Genomic DNA, 20,749 nt, shown 5'->3' on the forward strand with positions numbered 1-20,749 from the left:
TTGAAAGAACAATCCTTTGCAGTAGGAACTCTTGCTGAGTGACCTGTGGATTTATTAATTACAAATCAAGCTAAGCTGTCACATGAACCTTCTGTTTCAGTGTTCAAAGCCATAAAAGTTTTCACTTAGGAAGTACAGATTGGAGCTAATGTACTTTGTGAAACCCTTCACAGATATTATTCCTGAAACATATCAGTGATACTGAGAGAAGTTTGGAAGAATATTTGTTGTAGAAAAGCTTAAAATATTGCTAGAAAAAAGAGAGATGAGTAAGCATTTAGAATATTACTGGTTTTCAGACTTACCAAACAGAGTAGTTTGTATCTGACATGTCAAGTTTGGAGTCTTTAGCCTTCTGTGTTACCTGAGACTCAAACCTGTATAAGTCTGATTGGGTCATCCCCAGACAGGCTGTGTCCGCAACCTCAGTATGCATTGATTTAATTTTATGTAATGAGATTCATAAATTTTCCCTACTAGCACCAGCTCTGCTTCTGCAGCAGAAAGGTAACCAAGGAATAATGATCACTGCAAGTATTGTGAAGGGGAATCCCAAGTGCTTAAAAGTCTGTTCCAGGAATGTAGCTTTTTTCCTGCTTTTCTGCTCATCCCACGATGCAGGGAGCACTGAATACTCTTGTGTGCTGAAAAGGCGGCAGGCAGAGAACAGAGAGGACTGTAGGCAGCTACTCGATGGAATTCACCATATACCCTGCAGAGATCATGACAAAACAACTTGAGAAATATCCCCGTTTGTTTTACTGTTTCCTGGGCATGGGACCTTCTGGGATTGTAAGCAACAAAAATGGGATACCACAAGTCTGTCTTAACCTGGTCAGGACCTCACCACACATTTCTTTCATCTTTGGGAGTTGCCAGATGCCTGGCTTGTTTGTCAAGTGTTGGAACAGGCTGCCCAGGGGAGTGGTTGAGTCATCATCCCTGAACTTATTTACAATACTTAGGGACATGGTTTAGCGGTGAACTTGGTAGTGCTGGGTTAACAATTGCAATTGATGATCTTAGAGATCTTTTCCAGCCTAAAAAATTTTGTGATTCTATGGGGCAAAGCTGTTGCAGCACATCAGACTGTGGTCTTTTGTGCAACGAGGAGTGCCAGTTCCATCAGGCAAAAGAGCCACCACAAAGGCAACTTGATTCTAACTGAGAGGAGTTAGGTGATACTGCATTTATTTTTATGTATTTTTTCACCAGTGTTAATGTCATGCAAACTAAACATAGGTTTCCAGGAGTAAGAGCTACCTTCCTGAGTTGTACCCTACTAGACAGCCTAGTGACACTTGTCCTCTTTGCGAGTACCCTGGTGCTGTGTGGTGACGACACTCACCTTAATATACGGAATTTATTTAAAGCTGGTCACACTGATTACATGTAAGTTCAGCAGGCACTAGAAGTGTATATACACCAGTGCCTAAATTAGTCATTCTGGGGGTGGGCTTACATTCTTTAACTAAAAAAGAGCAGATTAAAATAAATCAGTGTAAAAAATAGATTCAGAATATTAACTATGCATTAGTATTCTAGATACTTAATTTTAAAAGTATAAAGCTTTTCTCTAAAAAGCAAAACAACAGAGAAACCCTCAGACGTTCTTAGCACTTTTTAGTGATAGGAAAAATGAACTAAAACCTGTTTTCAGTTCCTGGTGATGACAAGCAACCAATGCATGTTGATGTTATCCCCACAATTTTTTTTGGTATATATAGACAGAGCAATTGCAACTTTCTCAGTTTTGTGAGAAAGAGCTTTACTTTGTCTGCAAGTTAGCCTTTGCCATGGCTAAAGTGACAGGTTTTATTTCTTTTGAATGTAAGAAATAAATGGAAGAGCAATTCTGCAAGTGAATTTTGGAATGTTCTTCCAGTATGAGATAAGAACTCACAATTTCCTAATAGGATATTATGCATTAAGTTTATAGAATACATATGGAATAAACCCTTTTAATAGATTGCTTTTGATCTCATGATTGCTGTGGTCTAATGTTCAAAATGGGAAAACGGTTTCTCAAGTGAGTTAATCCCTATTCCTTTTTGACAAAATCAAAAGGGGAGATCTCATTAGTTTATGAGTCATAACGTTGACTACTTCTAATTAGATAGCTGGTTTGAGTGAGCACCACAGTCTGAAATTGACTGTAATTTTATTTTGATTGACAAATGATTCACTTGCTACAGAATAATAATAAAAAACTCCATAAAGATAAAATGAGTACTATATCAACATTTGGATACTAGCAACTACTGCTTGTCTTGAATTTTGTGATGAACATTTCCTTTTTTTGTTTGAAAATGACAACTAGATGAATCAAACTTTTTAATGGAAATGTCTAGTTTTGCTGAAACTCTAATCATTGAAAGTTTTCCAGATCCATTAGGCAGTTTCTGTGCTTATAAACACGTATAGCTTCCAGATAACCCCAAACCCAACTGAAATACCACTGTAACACTTTTGGGTTCTGAGTTAGACATTTAAATTTTGATTTTCCACCTCTTAGAAACATCTTATATGGTAAACTGTAACTTTGGGGTTTTTTTGTGGAAAAGTTGGACAAGTTGTGTTTCTGTCCTCATGCAGAACAGAAAATATTTTGAAATCTTGAAGTTATTGTTGGGGTAGAGAAACCTACTCAGCTCTGATAGTATTTAGTTGTAAATTATTTGAATAAGTATGTCTAAAAATTTTGTATTCATTGTCTTTAATATTGCAAAGAGCTTACCATAGGATTCTTTGTAATTAGCTTCAAATGTCTTCAGTGATATTTCTATTTGCAAAGTGCATATAATTTCTTCCTTACAGTCGTGCACTGACAACAGAAGAGAACAGCACAATAGGTACAGAAAAGCAGATAAGAAATGGCCCACGTAAGAACAACGTACTTTGTGGTTGCATTAGGAAATACAAGTGTTGAAAGAGCTGATGTTATGAATTGAAGTTCCCTGCATTATGTGAATAAATGCTGTTTTCCCAAAAAAAGATCAACAGAAATACTAACAGTGTATTCAACATATGTTCTTATGGAAGACATACTTCAGATGCCAAAGGAACTTTTAGACAAGCAGAAAAGTTCTTAAAGGGTTGTGCAAGCAGGTTGGAGGGCTGGATTGCTTTTGGAAGTATAAGGGGAATTTGTACTTTTGTGTTCTGGCTTCAACATGATTTAGGGAAAACAGGATGGGGTCTCAAGTTTAAACTCTGATGTGACCAGATATTCCATGTTGTTACCCTATATCAACATTGTCAATATTATGTGCAGAAAATTTGATGTATCAAATATATTCAGATCAAGCATTAAACTGGAATACAAGCACTTTAGGTAGAAAAGTCATGAAAATGCTTAATCTTTTGTAAAGTTACAATCCTTCCCCCACCCTGCCTTTTTCTGCAGTACCAAAAAGCTAGTGTTGTAAGGCTCTTTATTCCATACTAACCAGAAGAGATAGGGAATCCAAAATTGGGAAAATTGATACTATAACTTGGAGATTGCTATTAATTTTCTAGCCCTAAAGGGTTTTGTGCAAAAATGCATGGCTACTGTGTTTTAGCTATAGCAATATGCTTGAAACATCTCTTTAAAAACCCTTGACATTTCCTGAATATTTGTACAGAATGTTTGTCTGTCTGTGTGCTATGGTATCCTTATTCTGTGCTGTAGTAAATACAGTCACTTCCTACTTTCTGTTTTTTCACTCTTAGGTAGTGTTCATAGGGACTGAAAAGGCTTTCCTCAAGGGATGTAGCTGCAGCAAGAGGCTAGTGAGAGATTAAATAGATTAGTGAGAAAGAGGGGAACTATAGTAATCTTGTTTGTTGTGAGTTTATGATTTAAGGTTTCTTTGGCATGAGAATTTCTTAACAGTTACACTTGTACCAGATAACACAAAGACAGTGAAAAACAAGATGAAATTTCAGTACCAGTGTAACTTCAGGATTTTTCAAATAACTGAGTACTCCACAGAAGTGGTCTCTCAGGCAGGCAAGAGCCTAGAGTTACATATGCATTACTGCACATTTGTAATCACCTATGCAAATCCTTGCAGTCACATTGGTTGGTGAGGACTGATTTGCATAACTTCGGTATGATTATTTCTGAATAACTTTATCATGCATAAATCCCATACTCCTGACAGTTATTTGTCACTATTACCTAATCAGAGTACAAATATTTATAATAACTGTGATTATGGAAATCTCTGGCTTTGTAATCATTGGCATACAGCAGTAATTGGTTCCAGTTTTTATTTTTATTGGTTAGAGACAGTGAGCTCATCCCACTGATGGGCTGCTTCTTGTAGTGATGAAAGCCTGGCTTTGGGTACTCTGAGAGAGAGAGCACAGGTTTTGTCAAGAGAGTCATCATCTTTCAGAAGCATTTTGCCAAAAGCATTTTGCCAGAGGCAAAGCAGAAGATTTGTCTGGGGAGGCATTCCCTGGAAGCATTTTCCTTGCAGGGACTTGTCTGTAGAACTGTTCCCCTGAGGCTTTTTCCCAAGAATAAATCTTATTTATGTCATAATTCAGATGTTTTAACAACCTATTGTTTTTTTATTTTTTAATATATATTTATATATATGTGTCAATATAAAATGGACTAGCTGTAGTCTTAAACCTATGGATGTAATATGTGTCAGAAACAGGTTTCTTGAACTATCTATTCAATTTAAAATCTCTAGCAATGTGCTAGCTACAAAAATGGCCACTTCAGCTTCCCACTTCTTTCATTTAGAGCAAATTCACTGCTACCTTCTCACACTCCAGAAGGCATACACAGAGCCAGAGTTGTTCTACCCTCAATTCACATGCATAGCGCTCCTTTCTGCTGATGGCAGTGACACATACAGTCCAAGAGGAAGAGACCATTCTACATTTAGTTCTTTCAGGCAGCAAAGCAAAAATTAAATTCATCATCTCATTTTTGGCTTCCTATTTTTCTTGAAAATGATCTAGGTGAAATATTCTATTGCATTTTGCAGTTTCTAAAAACTCGTCTGTCACCTTCTAGTGAATATGAAGTGTCTTTGCTTTGTTTTTAGCATTTGATGCTTTGCAGAAAATGTGTATGCATGTGATGACAATTGTTAAGTAAAGCTTGCAAGTGAAATGTGCACCTGCTAGATTTCCTTGCTGACTGCCTGTACAGAGCCTTAATCCACTGATTCCTACAGACCCAGTCTTCAGTTATAGCATTACAAATGAAGTATTAGAGAAAAGCTTTCAGAGTAGTAAATAGAGCATTTCCTTTGTGGCTTCTGGATCACCTGAAATAGCTTATGGGGGCAAATCTTTGCTGTACTGAAATATGTGAAGTCAGGGAGAGAACCCATGTGCATAGAATTGGGTAACTCCTACAGGTGCCTGCTTTTGCCGGGCTGGACTCTTAACAGTTTTTGAGCCCAATTGTTGAAGTAGTTAACTGTAAATAATGCTTTAATTTGGGAGACAAAGTACAGTCGAAAGTAAGGTAATTCTCTTTTCAGTGTGCTCTACAGAAGTTATGTTTTAGACAGCTGCATCTTTTCATTGCTGCACAGTGTTTACCGCTTTCCCAAGATGCTCTTGCCCTATTTTCAGAAGTTTGCCTTGAAGTGCTACTGATTTTCTTTGGCCTTTAATATTATGCATTATAAATATGATTTGCTTAGAAGTTTGTAATGCCTTTTTATCAGTGGTTGGTATGACTGTGCAGCTGTTCTGCAATTACATACTATGGAGCTGAGCAGAAACTTTAAGACATGAAGCATTTCTAGAGAAGTTTGGTAATTGAAAAAAACCTGCCTTAAAAGTGAACCTCAAATACTGGAAAATGGAAATAGACTTGTCTCTGAAAATGTTATGAAGGTTTTGAATGTCACTGCATTTGAAAGAATATCCACAAGGAGAGTGCTAGGCTCAGCACCAATTTAAATTGTGTTCCCTCCAGTAGAGAAAATTAATTTTAAATGTCATCTGTTTAATTGTTTGTTATGCCTAATTTATTTGATTTATTTGTAGCATAGTTAGTATGTTGCTTTATTAAAGGAATTATAGAAGTTTGATTCCTAATTACAAAGACTGAAGATTTCTTAAAGCATGTATTTAGAAATATTTTTAGTTTTGACAAAATTGGAACCATTTTGGTAATGTGGAATTCTGTCATTCCTGAAAGTTGGATAATGTGCAAAGGAAACATTATACCTTAATTACATTATTCTTACTTTCTAGATGGTAAACATGATAACAAGTAAATGATCTTTCTTACCTTCAGAAATATTTAGCAACCAGACCCCTTACTTATTTTCACAATCGCTTAACCATAGAGATTTTTTTGTGGTCTAGGACACACAGGACGAGAAAAGGCCCATTATGCTGAGGGGGCTAGAGCTGAAGTGGCACTTGTGTTGGAATGGTAGCTGTAAAGGCTGAGATTAGAAAGCAAAATAAATCTGATACAATGTATTTTGGAGGAAGAGGTAAATGCTTATAAAAATTAATAAATTTTTTCAAGAGCTGTTTAACATTGCGGTATTTAAGAGAAAGAAACTGATTAGATGAGATGGACATTTTTATGAACAACATCTTCAAAATGATGTGGAAAGGGCAGAAATACAGATAAGGTTTTTCATCTCTGCTGCAGTGAAATTGACCTTTTTAACTGGTTGGTGGAATTTTGTCTTTTTTTTTTTTTTTTTTTTTTTTTTTTGCATATACAAAAAGATCATGTTGCTAAAATATCTTGAGTTTTCTAGATGGTGAAGACTGTCATTCTCAGTAAGACACTGCTTTGGTAAATGAAAAAGAGTAGGAAGTCTTGGCAGTCATCTTTCATAGTGGTCTTTAGTGCTAATGGTGCCTCTCATGTGAGAACACCACGTACCTCTGGGAACTGGACCTTAACAGAGAGAGGCGCCTTACATTATTTACTGCCTATATTATGGTATCAAATCAGGATGCATGAGGAGCCAAAAAATTCCTTGGCATTTTGCTAGTGAGGAGTGCCCCACTGGAGCTGCTGCAGGGAGGAGTACCACTCTTAGTAACAGTCACTGGACCTCACTTCTTGCTGTGGTCTATTCCTACACTATGTGCATGTGCATATACACATATTTTAAGAAATCAAGGGTGTTTATTTCTTGGTTCAATGCAATATCCCCTTCTTTGCTATTCCTGCCGATATAGTTGGAATTCTCTTTATTTACTACAAAATCTTTCATGTATGTTTGCTGCTGAGGTTCAGCAGCATTTTTAAAACCTCCTTTACAATTTTCATGATTTACTGTATGAAATTTGATATACCTTCTTTTATTTACGGGAAGTTTTAGAGAAAGGAACCCCAAAACCTGACTGTGAAGCTGAAATTCTTAAGGTAGCAACAAAATCTGTACAGGTTTAGGTTCTTTCATGTTTTCAGTGACTGTATTTTATTTACTTTCCTCTGTCAGGGCATAGAGAAGGACTAAAATTAGGTCAGATGATGCTTACTTCCATTTACCTTTTATATTTACATCAGAATGGAGGCAAATATTTGGTGGTTCTTTGGTACACAGAAAGATATCCGAATATTATTGAGGCTGGGACTTTAATCCAGCCTCTCCCTGCAGTCATTGGAGACCAGTAGGTTTCCAGTAGAGGTTTATTAGTCCATTTAGATGTGAATTGCGCAGTGGTAGTTCCTATCTTTCTTGATGAACTACAGAGAGCACTGAGGACAACTTAAAGCTCAGTCTAGTCACCAGTAAGGTAGGATGAGACAGTCTCCTGCTCAAAGCAGGGTAAGCTATGGGATCATGTCAGTTGCTTAGATCTGATTTTTATCTGATTGGGTCTTGAAAACCCCCAAGAATGGAGGGAGACTCTGGGCAGTGTGTCACACTGTCTGACTGTCCTTATGGTGAAAAAGTTTGTCCTCATGTCAGTCTGAGCCTTTGTTGTTTCAGCTTTTGTCTCGTCTTTCACTCTGCCACCACCTGGCTGTGAAGTCTAACCATATTTTCTGATGCTGGAGGATTGGTGTTCGGTTCCCCTGGAGCCTACTTTGCTCCAAGCTGAGCAATGCCAGCTAGCTCAAATTCTCCTCACAGGGCAAGGACTTCAGCTCCCAGTCACCGTGGTGGCCCTCTGCCGAACTTGGTCTGGTTTATCCCTTTCTGTCTTGTACTGGGTGACCCAAAACTCTGCACAGTATTCCAAGTATGGTCTAACAAGTGATGAATGGAGGGTGATAATCCCTTACTTTTATATACTGCTCCTATTACTACAGCTCAGGATATTGCTGGTCCTCTTTGCTGCCAGGGTGGCTCATGCTGCTGTCATCAAGGGCCTTTTCTGCAGAGCCGCTCCCCATTCATCACTTTCCAGTCTGTAGCATTGCAAGGATTTCCTTCTTAGGCAAGGATTTGCGTTTGTCCTTACTGAATTTCATGAGGACCCTATTGGCATGTTTCTCAAGCCTGTGTATGTCGCTTTATATGAGAGCCGTGCCCTGCAGCATATCCAGTGTTCCCCCAGTTTGGTGTAATGATGAGAGTGTACTCCATCATCTCAGTAACCTGCAGGTCACTGGTGAATATGTGAGACAGGATGGGTTCCAGGATAGACCCCTATGGTAGTCAACTTGTTACTAGCTTCCAGATGGAGTATGGCCCTTTAGTCATGACACTTCCCTGATAGTCTAACTGGATTTTCGCTTGTCCAGTTCTTCACCAGCACATTGTAAAGTTGTAGCTTGGATACCAGAATACTGTGGGGTATGGAGTCAAAAGCTAAAGTCAATGTAAATGGCATCCCCTGCTCTCTGCATTACCCCATTACTATACTGTAGAGAGATATCAGGGTGGTCAGGCATGATTTTTTTTTTTTTGAACTCCTATTCCTGATCCCTGCATCCTCCTCCTGTATATTGCCTTTTAAAATCTCCACACCATAGGTTCCCTCTTCAGTCATGCTGATTTTCTGGTAAAGTTGATGGTCTTTTTGAATATTGATGAGGATTGCTCTTGAACTTGTAGGATGCTGTCTGACAGACCTGCCAACTTTCCTGAACTCCTTTCCTTTTCACACCTGCCATAGAATCACACCCAGCAGTTTCCTGAATAAGTTGAAGTCTGCTGATCTGAAGTCCAGACTGTACTCTTCTGTCTTACACTAGATATCAAGAAGTAGAGTCCAGAAAAGTTTTTCAGTTATTTGTTACTTTTGGCATTCAATATCTTTATCTGATTTCTAGTCCTAATTTTTTTACTTTCCTTATTTTAGCTACTGGATCGTGTAATGATTTTATTTTTATAAGGAAATAAGTTTTCTGTGAGTTGAAGAAACTAATGTATTAGACTGTCAAATCACCTCCTGATCTTTAGTTGTTGAATTCTCTCTTATCTCAGCTGCAAGGCACTATCATTAAGAAGCAGCTGTACTAACAGGTGACTCATACAAGCAGGTGCAAATTATCTGAGATATAGGAAACTTTCCCTCAAGCAGCTATAATGAAGTATTAGAGATGGTTTTTAGAGAGCTGCTGTGGCTGTAGTCGGTTGGAGGGAAAAAAAAGCAGCCTAGATTTCTATTTTGTTATTGTTTGAGTTAACAATAAAAGTCAAAATTCAAGGAGTAAGTAAGTTTTGACTCCATAGAACATCTGTTGACTAATCAAAGCAGGTATTCCAGACTCTACCTTCCAACTGTTCTTTATATTGAATGTTTACAGTCAATAAAAAGTATAATATATTTTTTCATATTCTGAAGCAGAGTTCAGTATTTAACATGCTACTTTTTGCATTCTAAACAGATAAAAAATATTAATCTATTCTGACTATCCACCAGGAATTTATTATTAACTGGTAGGTTTGCACAGGTTAATTTTTTTTATTAGATTTCATTTCTACAGCAGGCATGAGCTGAAGTGAGATAAGATGTGGAAATTGATGCAGTGTGAGAAGAATCTCAAGTGTTCCTTATTTCTTGAGAATGTGTAGGTGTGTATATAGAAGTTTTTTTTGAAAAAAGATGTGTGTGAAAATATCACATTTCTGATCATCTGTTTTATTTTGAAACTTCAGCTGCTGCTTTCAGGTAAAATTCCACATGCCTGGGAAGCTTCCTTGACCTTAATAAGCACTTGAATAGTGAAATGAAATAGTTTGGGACTTGGACATCTTATTTTCTGTGAAATATAGGAAAAATGCTTTAGAGTTTTTTTATATCTTCAAGAGCTGTATTAAGGAGTGGTTGATGTTCACATGACATGAAAGTCTTATTTTAATTATCTTTCTGGAAGTTTATTCTGAGACTGAGAATTCCACAGTCTGGGCTGAAATGGTAGCATGGGGACAACTCAGTAATTCCCATGCAGAAAGGCTTCTTCAGGTACATTCTGTATTGTGTGACCCAGATGCATCCAAACTGTGAAACAGAGGTCTGAAGAGGGTTTTTTTGTTTATTTTTTTTCTGTCAGGAAAGTCTGTGAAAATACTACTAATAATAGCAGTAGTTTTTGATTTGAAATGACCAGTCCTGGTGAGTGAGGCGGGGAAATAAAAACTGTCTTGTGGAGAAGTGCTGGTATACTAAGGTTGGCCTAGCCCTTGTGCGAAGATTTAAATGATCTCCTGTCTAGCCAGCTACCGGTACTTGCTGAGCTTTTTTGTGCCCCTGTAACTTAGTCTATAGGCCTTTAAGTGCTGATCCTACCTGAGCACTTAGTGTCTCATTCCCACTGATGTATCCCTGACTAGAAGGACAGTAAATGAAGTGTTACAGAAATGCTGGCTTTGTTGAGGTGCTCCATGTGTCCTGGTGCAGCACAGTTCCCTCTGTGTGACAGCTCCTGGCTGCGATCCCACGGGACTCAACAGAGAGGCAACAGCTCTAGTGCCCTTCTTGAGCTGCAGATGCTCAGAGGGAGTTTTCGTTCTCAGGGTACTAAATAAAATGCAAAGCCTTTGCTCACACTCCAGGGGGATGAGCCCTGTGGCTCCAACCTGCCATGGCACTGTGGTCATGCTCTGCCTCCAGTGAGGCTGCGCTGGGGTGAGGGACCCTACGCTGTTCTCGCCTGTGGTTCTCCAGTTGTTGGCTAGAGAGGCAGAGCATTGGATGCCGTACCAGGGCCTGGGTATCTGCAGCCAACTGCCTGTCTGAAAATCGAGTTTTTCTCTGCGGTTGGCTGAAGAACAGAGCAGGCTCTGGAGACTCTAGCACTGAGGCTTGTGCCCACCAGGCTGTGCAGAGGTCAGCTGGCCTCAGAAGGTGCCTTATGCTTTGACACCAGGGTGCCAGAGGGAATCTGGGGCTATTGGCCACCAGCATTGGTAGTATCTCTGCTTTTGCTCTTGCGTATTCTGTACAAAACTTTGTGCATAAAGAAGTGTATTTGAAACCATTCACTCTTTGTTAGAGTCTGATTGTTGTGACACCTGTGTATATAAAGCCAAACATTTTCTCTCTCGAGTAAAATATTGTTAATTTTTGGCTCAGTCAAACTGAATGAATGGAAAGGATATATATTATAACGCGTAAAAAATGGAAAGGGAAAAATGCTCAGAGATAGGAAACTGATTGATGTACAGACATATAGAAAATAACTTCATTCAATTGTATGGGGAATCTGTCAGGCAGAAATCTCTCTTATCCTAATAGGGAGTGAAATTGCAATTCTTTAGAAATCTGATACAGAAGATTTGCAGATTCATTTCGAAACTGCATAGTGCAACTGTAACCCTTAATTGTTTTCACAGATCTGAAGAGTTATATTTGGACTACCTAGCCCAGATGGAAAAAGTAAGACCTCACAGAACCCTCTTATGTGCCTAAAGTGGCACTCAGGCATCTCAGTCTGTGATCTGCTCTTGGATCTGTGAAACTTATGTTATCTAATTTTGGCCAGTGAAGTTCTCTTAACGTTTGCAATTCTGTGACTGCATTTCCCCACAAGGGCTGTCACCTTGTCAGTTACCTTATTGCCTAAATGTTTGGCAGATATTTTATTCAATGTCAAACGTACATCAAGAAGTCAAGGCCAGACCCTGGCACCTGCACCAGCTCAGATATAGTGCAGAGCTCTGCAATTCTGTCTGCTACACTGGTTTTGTTCTCCAGCTTTATGCAACTTATCCATGCAGGATCCTGCTGCCATGGGAGGATGGGAGAGTCCTTCCCATCTCAGTCTGGCCAGTGTTCAGAGCAATCCCTTGGGAGATATGGTTCAGGCTGTATGCATGCTGAAGGTGACGTAAGAGCCATGTTTGATCCTTTGGCTTTTGCTATAACTCTTTTTGCATTGGTTTCTAGCCTAGAGGAAAGAGAGTTGATAACCTCCCATCAGCCCTACACAAAAGAACGGCTCTCAACTAAGAGTGAAGGTGCAAGTGTATAAGTGTGAATTCAGTGAGAACTAGCTTTTCTTTAAAAAAATAAACAGAGTTGGCAACATTATCCTCTTCTCCAGAACTGTTTTTAGAAGAGATATCTGGATGAATCTTATGTGTGAAAGATGACTTTGGTCTACAAAAGAAATGTGATTGTGGACACACTTCTTGCTTAGTATTTTGACTAGCTAGCTCAGGAAGTATTAGGTGAATCCCATTCCAAGGTGCTCAACTTCCCCTCATGTTACATAGGCAGCCCACATGCTCATGAAGCCCACAAATTCTGTTTCAATAAACCTCAGTGCTTTTTAGCCTTTGTGATTAAAAACTAAGATCTGCAAACTGTGAAAGGGAAGACAGACTAAAGACATCAAAAACAAATGCTTCAAAGTTGTGTGGGTTGTTTTTTCTTTTTTTTTTTTTTTTTCTTTGAAAGAGATGTAGACGACATTGATATTCCATGGAAAAAAAAAATGTGTTGATATCTTTCAGTTGGCAATTTTAAACCAATTCTTCCACTGCCTGGAACTGGATAGGTGACACTGATATGCAGAAATATATTTGAGAAGCAATTTCAGTAAGTAGATAGAAATGGAATTGTATCAGGCTCAGAACAGGCTGGCATTCCCACACCACTTGTCATCAGGAGCATCCACTCAGGCTTTTGATGTCTCCAATGTTTATTCAATGCACTTGACACTTTAAAATCTAGTTTAGTGTAATTTTGCTTTTGATGGGGTCTTTTAACATATGCAGCAACAGACTGAGGGAGGACAATTTCAAAATAAAAGATGTTCACTCATCAAAAGCTGCTGTAGTATTCCGAAGCGTTACAGTGGTACTCTAGTTCCTAATACAAATCATTTGTGCACAATATACAAGAGGAGATTTCCAAAGACTACTGATCAGTGCAGTGATGGACTGCATACAGTAAGTGCAGACTGAAACACTGTCAGATAAGCGTGGGGTTCTCTTTGAAACACCTGTACTAAAGCTGGGTTTAAAAACAGGTGTTTTGTATCAGTCATGGGAAAAAACAGTTGAAGTGTGTTGAAGCTCCCAGTATTTGGTCAGAACAGATCTAACTGGTTTCTTATTCTACCCAAAGAAAGACACTGAATTATGTGAAATATATTATGGGCTGGCATGAGCATTTCACCCCGTTTACTTGAAAGCAGTGGTTTGTGTGGAGCCCTGGGGCCAAGGCTCCCTTGGCTGCTAACTGAAGCACCGCCTGGCTCTGCTGCATAGCAAAGGTGAGGCAGGGGAGCTGCTTCTCAGGGCACTAGAAAGTGGTTGTCAGTAAACTCTGCCTCTGACTCCTGACATCCTGTCAGAAATATGAGGTGTTACTGGGATTGCTGAAATGGGAAAAAAATTGAGTGGGGGAGCTTTATGAACTTTTTGAAAGCTCCTCAGGCCCTCTTCTTTCATCATCCTGCTGAGCTGCTGAAGTAGGATGTTGATGGTGGGGCCAGACTTACAGGATCAAGCTAACTGAGGAGAACTTTTAAGAACCTTCAAAAAGACATATATCATTCTGTATTTGGACTTAGAGATATTGGAGAGTCACAGCTAGGGAGGAAATCTCCATTGCACTACCCAGCAAGGCTAAAGCTAACACACTCAAACAAGGCTGTATGGTGGTGATAACAGTAAACTGATTTGTACTTAAATTGCAATGAATAAAAATAGGGAAAAGGAGAATTTGCAGAAATGCTCATCCAATATAGGCTTTTTTCCTACATCAAATACTGCTTTTGCTGACTTTGTGAATGTGTTCCCAATGCAGTCAGAGAGCAAAAATGCCTATGACAGGGAAGGAAGCCTTACTCAGTAGACAAGAGCAAGGGGTGACCCTGTCCAGCCGTATTTCATAGAAGAGGAGTTCCCTTTTGCCCTTTCCACAGGGCGAAGTGGAAAAACCAGGTATCTCTGTGCATGTGTTGTCAAAAGAGTAAAGCAAAGCTGGAACTCAGAAACCTAAGTCACTCTTAAGGAACCAGTCACTGTCTACTCTTCCTTCTGAGTTCAGTCAAATTGTCGAGGAAGAGGGAGTGAGAAGTAGAGAAAACAGGTGTGAAGGAAAAGGGATAACTAGGAAGAAGATATACACATAGAGAAAAGAGAGAACTTCAAGAAGAGAGCAAAAGAGAACTATAGATTGTTGAAATGTCTGAGGAAAGAAAGTATGAGATATAGGAAGAAAGGGGGAAAATTTCAGGGAAAAGTACATATACATAGGAAATAGGTTCAATAAGAAATGTCTTTGAACTATTTTAAAAATATTTCCTCCATATTCTAATTATCTCCTTTTAATGGAGAAGCTAAGAATATACTGCTGTACAGGTAAGAAACCTCTGCAAGATTTCTCTGTTTTTTCAAGTGAGCTTACTCGCTTTAAGCGGTGCTTTTCCTAAAGCTGATCTTGTTCAATTTGAGTCAGTCAGCATATCAACTTAGAAATAAAATTTGGGTAGATTCCCAAATGGGGAAATATGAAATACTGTCTGTCATAAAGGAAGGAAAAGGGGCCCAGCACATGGTACATGTGTGTCCATCTGTGTATGTATATGATATACACAGAAAAATACTTTTATTTAGAAAATTGCCCCTTTTCACCTCACCCTCCCTTGTAAACCTTTCCATTTATAATGTGCTTGTCCAGTTCATGCTGGTTTTCACAGCTTTCTGAAATTCTGTAGGAGTTGTTGCAGAGAGTCTTCAAACCAGTGACAACATAACATACTATGTTATACAAAGTTGTGCTCTCACACCGGTTGCCTGGGTTTTTGTCTCTCTCTTTGCTATGGTGTTATTGCTAAGATAATCCATGGATCAATATAATGATAAAACATAGTGTTCAAGTCAGAAATCATAATGGAAATCTGGTAATGATGGAAAAGAAGAGATATTGCCATATGATGTTAAGGAACCATGTGAAGGAGGATATCTTTTTTCTGCAACCACACTAATATATCTAAACTAAAGTACGTTTTGAATAGAAAGGAAGACTTGGATATCACACCCTTGTCCCTAGAGATTAATTCATAGATAACTTGCAATCTTCGATTGGAAATGTTTTACTTTTTTCTTCAACTTTTCTACTGGTAGCAACTGGACTTAACATTTCACTGTGGTAATACAGGAAATACTGAACTTATTTGGAAATGACTAGGCACTGGCTAATGTTTAATTGTAACTTTTAAGGCTAAAAAATCAAGGTAAAATTATTTAATTGCCAAGTCTGATTGTTTTAAGAATCAAAGAAAAATCACCTCAAAACACGAAAAAGGGATACTTTTAATTTTTCTTCTTCCAAGTCTGTAATACATGGGTTTAAGTGATGTTTTATAATCCTATATGAACTGTCTGTGCTGCAGAAGGAATCCATAGCTATAGTGAATCATAGGGATTTCCTTAATGCACTCTGATATGAGGCATTGAAGCCATTAGCGTGGGGCAAGGAGATTAATGGAAAGCTGGGCTTTCTGGGCTATAGCTGAAGTGTAGGCGGCATACTCTAGAATATGTGAAAGCACCCACTAAAGCACTGGACATATGTGTCTGGCCAGCTGAGTCCTGTTTACATATCTGCACGTTCTTCACGACTGTGGAGAGAGCCGTCAACAATATAGAATTCACTGTTGCTCCCCATGATATTTTTCAGTCACTTGTATCTCATGACGTTAAGTTGGTAGCATGGGTAGCAAAAGGGTAGTACTACTGCTCAGCCAGTGGTGTAAGCTGAAGTGGCCTTGCCATTGTAAAAAGTGAATGCAAAGGTCAGAACCGTCCTTTAAGCAGAGCACCCATCTTGCATTCTGCTGAGAACACCCTGCTCTTCACAAAATCACAGGATCATTAAGGTTGGAAAAGACCTCCAAGGTCACAGAGTCCAATCTTTGACCCATCGCCACCTTGTCAACTAGACCACAGCATTAAGTGCCATGTTGTGGTTTCTTGAACACCTGCAGGGGTGGTGACTTCACCACTTCCCTGGGCAGTCCATAACAATGCTTTCCCCTTTCTTCCTGTATCTCATACTTCCTTCCTTCCTTAGTGATGGTCTCGGTAATCAGAAAAATTCCTGTGGACAACTGTATGTCCCCATGGGTGAGACTCTGAAGTTCCTTGCGTTGTTCTCTATGGTACTAATTATTAAATGAATGTAAAGGAAACCTATTTTGGACTGAGGAGTTACTTCATGAGCTACTAGGTAAATTTGTTACTGCTGAATAATAGTAAAAAGTTCACTTTCCTAGTTCAGACTAATATATTTTTGTGTATTTTTCGTCAAACTCATCAAAGGAGATTAGAGTTTCAGACACTGACATGACGAGCTCTAATGAGGAAAATAGGGCTAGAAAAGCTTTGAAATATCAGAGTTCACACTGTGCTTAGCAGAGGCTGACACAAGTCTAACATATTGATACACATAATTGAGTGTGGATTTTCCCAAAAAGTAGAGAGAGAATTTTAATAGTTTAAGAAGTCCCTAAAGCTATCTGGCCATCCTTGGCTTCCCGTTTGATCTGATGATTGGAGAACATAAGATTCTGTGAAGGAAGAGCTAACAGCCATTTGCAAGCTCAAGGTCCCCTCCATCCCCCCTCCTTGTGATCTCAGTATGAATATTACTCATTTGATCTGCTGCTTCTCGAGTTTATCATTCAGTGCCTGGACCTCAGCTGGGCTTAAAATATTTAGAAAGAGACTGCCTACAGATGTTGGAAAATCTAATGTGCAACTGCTTAACATAGTTGGTTTTCAGAGACCAAACCCCAGGGTTTAAAATGGTGTGGAAATACTGGAGTAGAGCTCCCATACTGAGTAAATGCCATTGTTAAACATTTATCAATAGACTCTCTTACACAGAACACTGATGACAGTTTAAGCTGTCCTTAGATGAATTCTCATCTTCCTGGAGTTACACAGTGTTGCACAGTGGGACAAGATGTGCTCCAGCTGTAAAAATGCTCATAATGCATAAATTTCCTTTTAATATTTTGCCCTAAAGTGCATCCCAGACTTTCTGAATTTGTTTTGTAGATGTTGCATCTTTTGTGGGATTTGAGGGTAGGATATTGTATTATTATTATTTTCTATAGTATCCCTTGTGTGTAATTAAAAGTAATGACTTCTAATGAGTCCCTGACCTACTCCAACCCACTAGGAGGAAACTCCTTAAATTCAAACACTTTATATTTCATACTTTCTATTATACACATTCTTTATTTGTCTCATCCTGTTCTACAAGGGCAGCAGAGGAGATCATAAACTGAAATACGCTTGCTGTAGCATATCTCATTAGACTTTGTGAAAGATACTTTCCGGCAAGAGATGATAGAATGCAATGCAATGAAGATTTAATAGTTTTTCAGCCCATAATCTGATACTATGCAGTTACATGTATTAACTAGAAAAAAATTACTTTTTCTAGGGTAATTCAGTTTATTCAGAGTACTGTAGTTGCTAGTCCATTTGACCACCAGCAATAACCTCAGAAATAAGTATGATAGATAATTAGTGTGTTTGTAGTGGAGGAAAAAAAATAAAAGAGAAAATCAGTAATAAGAGAGGATTTGCGTGTTTGATTTTACCTCCATATTTTTACAGGGCTAGTGATTGCATCTGTATGTGCAGTTTTTCACGTACCAGACCAATTTATGATGATTGTAGAAATAATTTTGTTGGCAACAAGCAGAGCTGCATTGATTCTCAGCTATGTCTTTCCATGAAAAGATCAATGCAGATAGTTGAAGTTGTATTCTGTTCAGGAATATGTCTTCAGAAGGTAACTGGCAAAAGACGTAAAGCCAGCAAAAGACTAATGGAAGAGGAAAGAAAGAATAACATAGTTTACCCATCCCATAGCAGAAGCATTTAGGTGTTATGGATCACTTCTGTCCTGTGTTTTTGGGCAAAAAATAGTGACAGCTGTGTTGCATTTTGTCACAAAACCCATATCTTTGCGCAAAACCCATCCAAATATATAGGGAACTTTCAAAAGATTTGAAATAATCCATCATTACCTCTTCATGATTAGGTGTATGAATTGCAAGTATCCTTGACAGAAAACACTATGATATTTACTGCAAATTGAATGACATGGAATATTTCAAATGGGTTTAAAAAAATCTTGCCTACCAAGAGAAATCAACTAATGACAGCTTTCAGATTATACTTTTGTTCTTTCAGTTTCCAAAGCTTTTAAATTCTACTAAACTTTTTTTTGGAACTAAATGCAACTTAAATTGTATTCATCTGGGTCAAAAGAATACTTGTTTTTTCTTGCTTTTGCTTTAGCTGATATGAACATATTTTTGAGGATAGGTGGAAATCTCTGGTAATTCCTGAACAACATGAATTGCTGGACACATGATAAATACTGTAGTTAAGCATCCTTAACATACAGAGCATCAAGTGTATTCATCTAAATAAATATAGCTTAGAATTGCCTCTGTTTAAAATAGAAGTGAATACATGAATATATCTACTGGGAAGATGTATTATTGTAGGTTGCTCCTCCTCATGCTAAAATCCATGGAAAGACACTGAATCAGAAAACGTCATATGTTGAAACTTTTCCATGATGTCAACTCTGGCAAAAGTATTTTGTAGTTGGTGGAGTTGGCAAGGTGTCGCCCTGTTCAGCTGCTCTGAGCATTGAATGGGGCATCTCAGATCTCCGAAACTTAATGTGTTACATCTTCCTGGGGTGATTTGATAACAGTTTATTCTGAAATTAATGAAGCAAGGTCCCTAGTGATGGCATGGGTGACCTATACAGTTTTTGTCATAGATGGAAGGATGAAGACATTGTAAAAGGTAGTTGAACATAAGATGCCCTAATAGCCATGTGTAGCCAAAATGATCGGAATTGTGGGATTTAATGAAAGACATGTAACTGTTTACAGTATTGTTCTACATGGTGTGTGTAGAACAGTTGAATCAATCTCCCAGGCTCTCTTTATTATCACTGGACTGAAATGGACAGTTCCAGGGTGCATTACATCTCCTCCTATAGTTAGTACAAAAAAGGACATTTTTAGTATTGTTTGTTATAGAATAAAATATTATTAAGCTTCATCAAACTCTTTTGAATCTTGAATGTCCTCCGTGAAAGACTTTGGGATTACTGTGCTGCAGGCTGGCACATTTTTCAGAAGCGAAAGCAGACTAAGGTGGTGTTCTGGGTGATGGCAATTTACAAATGTCACTAATAGCTAAAGTATAGTGACCTCAGCTCTCCTCCAGCAGCTGTTCAATATCTAGGCCCTGAGGATTCATTTCACTGCTGCGAAGTTTTTTGTACTCACAAAGAACTCTTTCTTGCTGTACAGAAGAGGGAATAAAAATCTTGAAAATATGAGTTCATTAATGATTAATAATAGACATTTAAAATTCAGAAAAATCATCAAGTTCAAAACATCTTTCCACAGTCAAATTTTATTTCAAGTACTTTTACTCCTTTGCAAGCATTATTAGTTGGTGGTAAAATCTGGTTGATATTGAGCAGTCATTAACTTAAAGTTTATTGACTGCAATTTTTTAGCTGCAATTATTACTATTTTTAATGTGCTATTGCTAATGTTCCTCAAAAAAAGGATTTCTTAGTGATTAGAGAATAGAAAAGAGAAATTAAATGCTAGTTGATATGTTAAAGTTAGTAGTGATAGGACTGAGTGGGTAGTGAAACTGAAGATGTGAGTAATTTAGGCCCATTACTCTGTGTGACTGTACAGCATAGTTACTGCTGTGAGTATAACTCATAATTTTTAATGTTCAAAATTACTGGTGATGCCCTTCTCAGGTATTTTTTCTTATGAGCTTAGCTCATTTCACTATCTGCTGTTCTGTTCCCAAATCATGCTTTCAGCTGAAAGACTGCACAAAAGAAGATGGCATTTGAAATGGCCAGCTGATGCTTTACATTGACAAATGTGGCATGCAAATGGATTTAAAAGCTCAATAAAAAGGGTTCTAGTGAACTGTTGCCCAAAACTCGGACAACATGTAATTGAATAGAAATCATACTAAGAGATGGCCCCTGTGGTGAAGACACTCTACTGGAAGGGCACAACTAAGTCACATTGCTTCCTCTGCCATCCTCAGTTCAACTCTTCTATGTTTTTGGGTTTGGATCCCAGCATTGAACCTACCAAACAGATCCAGCGTGATGCTCCTCTATGAACAGTCCTGGATTCAGGAGCAGTGGGTGGCTTTTGTTTTCAGTGTAAGAGGAACTGAAAGTGGTTTACCATTTGGCTGAAATAAATCAAAAGTTACATTAGCTGCCTTTGGCACTCCTGAAGTTGTCCACACCTTCTCCTTAAGATAGTACAAATCTGTTTTGTAGTAATGCTTGGTGGATATCTTGTACAGATGTT

At 38.3% G+C, this 20,749-nt stretch overlaps 1 protein-coding gene and 1 long non-coding RNA gene across 5 annotated transcripts in view; one reads left to right on the forward strand and one right to left on the reverse strand.

The window, feature by feature from the left end:
• Positions 1-20,749, forward strand: part of GRM8 (glutamate metabotropic receptor 8) — a 328,287-nt gene that overhangs the window by 39,771 nt on the left and 267,767 nt on the right. The gene's annotated exons all lie outside the window — the stretch shown is intronic.
• Positions 377-16,310, reverse strand: LOC114056989. The gene is made up of 3 exons (XR_003571108.1): positions 16,206-16,310; positions 4,667-4,669; positions 377-387 (listed from the first exon to the last, which is right to left on the reverse strand). It is a non-coding gene; the product is annotated as an uncharacterized LOC114056989 (long non-coding RNA).

The sequence above is a fragment of the Empidonax traillii genome, unplaced genomic scaffold, assembly GCF_003031625.1.
Source record: "Empidonax traillii isolate 1590-97213 ecotype Southwest subspecies unplaced genomic scaffold, ASM303162v1 scaffold110:size1153230, whole genome shotgun sequence".
In the NCBI taxonomy this organism is placed as follows: domain Eukaryota; kingdom Metazoa; phylum Chordata; class Aves; order Passeriformes; family Tyrannidae; genus Empidonax; species Empidonax traillii.